The following is a 5,195-nucleotide window of genomic DNA, read 5'->3' on the forward strand; positions in this document are numbered from 1 at the left end:
ACACAGATCCCTATGAGGTTAATCTTGAAAGTGGTTTTGTAAGGATTTAGGCTGTCTCTATCTTCTGCTCTGAAAAGGCTGGCTGTCACTGAGAATACCAAGGGGGACTGATGCCAAACATGCAAACCACTGTGATGTCTTAAGGAGACCAAACCTGGAGACATGAGGAAGAAGCCAAAGCTCCCCAATTCTATTCTCCACAGAATTTGTTTTACCCTAGATGGAGATACTGTGCTAGAAGAAAGATAGGGCTGTCCCTCAGACATATCAAAGAATGCTTGCCTAGTTTAAATTCTCAAGTAAGTAATTGGTATTCTTTTCTGTTTATTTTCTATAGTCAAGACAATAACAAGATTCATTCAATAACAACAATTATAGCTTTGTCTTTATCCAATACAGCATGAGAAACTGTTCAGAGAAATCAATCTACTAAAGGACATTCAAGGAGACAGGGAATCTGCTGGGACTTGGCATAAATGTACTGTAGTATACTGAGAAATAGTGTGCCAGCTCAGAAACTAAGTTGGTGGCCTTCAAATCTTAGCTCCATCTTAACTTCCCTGGGACAAGTATTTGAATCCCTTTATGCCTTTACTTTCTTCATTAAGCAAATAATAATAGGCTGTATAGACTGACTTGTGCCCACCCAACACTCAGGTTGAATTCATATGTTGAAGTTCCTCTTCCTCATAACTCAGAATGTAAACTTGTTGCAAGATATGGTCCTTTAAAGAGACCATTCAGTTCAAGTGATGCCATCAGCATGGAGTCCTAATCCAATCAAATTGGAGAATTGGAAAATACACTGGTGCAGGAGTGCATAGATGAAAAGCCATATGAACAGCTAGGGAAATGGCAGTATTCTGCAAGCCTAGGAGAAAGACCTCAGTGGAAAGCCATCCCTCTGGCACCTTCAAATTTCTGCCTCTCTCCAGAACTGTGAGAAATTCAATTTCTGTTGTTTAAGCCAACCAGCTTGTGACATTTTGTGGTGGCAGCCTGAGAAACTAATACAAAGTACTTGTGACATTTTGTTACAGCAACAGATACAACTAATATAAAGTACTCATTCTTGTAAAACTGCTGTATTAAATATATATATTATATATAATATTATATATAATATATATATTATATATATACTGAAACTAATGCTAGCATAGTTAAAATCTGTATTTGTGAGACCAAAATGAGCCATCCTAGAAATAAGACCAAAATTCTTTCACCCAAAAACTAAGGCCTAAGATTTCTCCTTCTAGGAATAGGCCAATAGTTACTGAAACCAGTCAGTCCAGATTCCAGAAACCAGGAAGTGTAAAAGTACAGAGTCACAAAGTAGTCACAAGGTAATGCCTGCCGGACTATGGAATGACCTCACTGGTTTCCAGGGTAACTGACCATAAAAATGCCCCCACCTGAGGGCAGCCAATGAGAAATGGTGGCGGGTAACCACTCCCTTAGAAGTAAGATTAAGCCATGATTTCTAGAAAGCCCCTAGAAGCGAGCCAATCAGAATTGTATCTGTACTAGCACCCCTAAATGATGTAACCTTGTGATTTTTCCCTTTAAAAACTGAGCTTGCAGACAGGCGGGCACTTCCTCCAGCCTCCACTGCGTTGGATGTATTGGACGAAGTCCCTGCCTAGGCTTGTATTGCTTTTGGATATCCAGAATTAAACCTTGCTTTTGCATTCCGGCATGCTTGTCTTTGGTGGTCTCTCTGGGGGTCACAATCTGAGCACAACATATTATCATTACGTTAAAAAACAAAAATCTCTTTGCTCTGTGTAGTATATGTAATTTGAGGCCTAAAGTCACTTTGAACTCTGACTTTGTTTGGGGTGACTGTGGAATGGGAGGAATCCAGGTCTCTCTTTTGTGGAATCTTTGTCCTGTAGATAAAAAAATTTCAAAAGGAACTCAGCTCATAAGGAAGCTTCCAGACCATTTTATTAGCATATGGGAGGAAAACAACAGGGGAGGCAAGCTGTAAATCTGTCAGCTGTTGGAATGTGGGAGACTGAGAAGAGGAAGAAATCAAGTCAGGGTCCAAGAGAGGAGGCAGGGGGAGGGGTCTCAAGATTAAAAGGGGGAAAATGAAAGTTACATTTTTTTTTTAGTTATAGCTCAGAAAAGCAGTGAGGCTTCATAGAAACTGCATTGAGGGGGAAGCCTGTGGGATATATATGTACATTATCTCTTTAAGGAGAAAAATCATTCTGCCCTTTAATATGTACAAAGCACCAACCCCCAATGGCAGTGCTAGTGACAATGACCTGAATAGAAGGAGTTCAGAAGGGTAAAGGAAGGATTGTTATTGGGTAAACAGGTCTAAAGATGGGTTTCTGTTTACCAGGAACCTCCCTTAATCTGTGCTCAAAGGTCAACTACCTTGGGCAAGGAGTCTAGTTCCTGGTCAATGTAAACAATCTGTATCTGTTCAAAGACTCCCATCCTGTTGATTGGCATATAAAGTTCACTTGCTTTTCCACATTTTAATCTTCTTTCTGCCATCACCCCCACTCCTGAGAGATAGCTTTGACAGTGTGATCCCCAATAAACCTTTCTTTCTATCTATGAAGCAGTCTATTTCAGTGGTTTCACAGCACCCCTACTTACACCCATCTCCTTACCATTTCCTTAAGTGTACTCTGAGGGGTGGTCTCCTGTTCAGGTGATTGACAGCCTAGTTGAATTATCTTTTTAAGGAGGGGACAATAGTATGTAATTTTTGGGCAATTCTGAAAGACATGCCTTCAGCCCAGTGTCAGAAGTAGAATTCAGATTTTAGGCTTTTGACTAGGAGGAAATAGCTTCCTTCCTCGTGCCTCAGCAAAGCCCTGGTACCTCTACCCTTTCCCTTTCATAATATATTTTAAATCTTAAGGAAAGTTAGTTGTGATGTTTTCCTTTGTGTGTGTGTTACTAAGGAAACAGCAGGTAAGGTCCAACATCTGACTTAAAAAGAGAAGTCTATTCTTAATGGCCTCTAACCCTGCTGTGGCTGTCTCTCTACCTAATATTGACTGGGGGATAAGCTTCTTTCTGGTCTTTTTGCTGAAGAAATGAATGAAGACAAACCCCCACTAGATTCTATCTTGATGGGTATTTCAGATCCTGGTGCCCTGAGGGAAATGTTGGGATTGGCTCTTTGGTGTGAACAGAAAGACAACATGTTCAACTTTCCCTTCTAGAGCAATTTATTTCCCTAAGAAATTTGCTTTTTATACCCTAGGATTGTGAATGTCTCTGAGAACATTAGCTTAGCTTTATTATGCAACTTCACAACCTTTCAGTTTGTAATAACACAAGTTTTATAGATTCTATATATCAGGCACCATTGAATATAAAAATGTAATGATTTTAGCACATGCGAATTAATTTTTTTTCTAACTCCATTAGATTAAAAATGCACTGGGATAAGCAAAAATAGGTTAGGGCTTCACCAGAGAGTGTGTGTTTCAATGAAGGAGTGTTGCTTATTGTTCAGCTAACTTAATGAAGTTGCTTTGTATCTACTGCATACATTATTACTGATTCCCCTATCATGATGCTTTCTTTCTAGAGACAATTAAAATGATTTGTACATATCCCTGTGAAACTCTGAGAGTGGGATTGCGAGCTTAATTCTGATTTTCAGAGTATAAAATGGTTTCCCACCCTCAAATATGCTTGGTCCTCAGCCTACCAGAATGTCTCAAGGCCAGTCTTACTAGTAGAATCTGCTATTTAACTGCAAGTAGATAATCTGGGAGGACTGTCATCACACTGAGTTACCCATTATCAGATTAACTTTGTAAAGATCAATTTTTTTTAACAAAAAAATTGTCTATAGTAATCCCTGCCTTGAACATTCAAGGCTATGATTGTGTTAAAATGCAGCTTCTGGTTCAAGACATCTGAGGAAGAGTCAAAGATGTTTCATTTCAAACATTTTCCAAGGTGATATTGTTCTCATCAGACTAGGGATTATGTTTGAGTTGCCATACTCTGGGAGATTTTGATTGCTTGAAGCCAAAAGAACCTTAGCTAACACAGCAAGCACATTTACCAGGTTGCAAATCCATCTTAGAAGTCCTTAACCACTTTTCCAAGTATTCTTTTTTTTTCCCAAGTATTCTAATCCTACTTATCACAAAGAGTTAATTATAACCGCATTTCCTCTATGAGGTCTTTCTTGAAATTGTTATAATCACCCTCTTTTCCCTATTGATGATCTGTGGTATATAAAGTTTCTACTGTATAATATGTTGTTTAATTGTCTTAGAAGTAATCTGCTTGCCAATGTTGGATCATATTAAATGGAAAATGCCAAAAATAAAAATTCTTAATTTAAAAATAATGTTTATTAAAGCATGCTTGTATTACTTTTCTTTATTTCTCATTATATAGCAAATAGGAATGTTTTACTTTATTATTTATTAATCCCTTTCTATACCTAACTTACAGATTAAATTTTGTCATGAGTACATATGTAGAGAATAAGCCATAGTATAGACAGAGTTCAGTTCTGTGCAGGGTTTTGATGGGTGATGTCATTCTGTATGCTGTGAATATGTGTTGCTCTGATTGGTTGATAAATAAAGCTGTTTGGCCAATGGTGAGGCAGAATAAGGTTAGGCGGGACATTCTAAAGAGAGAGAGAGAAGAAGGAAGAAGACAGAGCAGGGGAGACACTGCTAGCCGTCACCAGATGTGAAGGTACCGGTAAGCCATGAAGCACATGGCAAAGTATAGATTTATAGAAATGGATTAATTTAAGATAAAAGAACTAGATAACAAGAAGCCTGCCATAGCCATAGTTTAAAAATAATATTAGCCTGTGTATGTTTATTTGGGTCTGAGCGGCTGCTGGACCAGTGGGTGAGAGAGATTTGTCCTGACCATGGGCCAGGTGGGACACAGGAAAACCTTCAGCTACAGTGTTTCAAATATTCAGTGGTAATTTTGGATTGGAACATACTGCCTAGAGATAAGGGGATCGATAGATAGATAGATAGATAGATAGATAGATAGATAGATAGATAGATAGATAGAAGGTAGATAGGTAGATATAGATCTTCAACTTACCATGTCCAGGAATGGGAATGTCTGTTGAATTGAAGGCACATGAAAAAGAAAAGTGACTACTACTATTACCTTACCTAGGACATGGGATGCTAAGAATAAAAAGGAGAGGAGATCACAAAGCAGAT

The sequence above is a fragment of the Peromyscus eremicus genome, chromosome X (genome assembly GCF_949786415.1).
Source record: "Peromyscus eremicus chromosome X, PerEre_H2_v1, whole genome shotgun sequence".
In the NCBI taxonomy this organism is placed as follows: Eukaryota; Metazoa; Chordata; class Mammalia; order Rodentia; family Cricetidae; genus Peromyscus; species Peromyscus eremicus.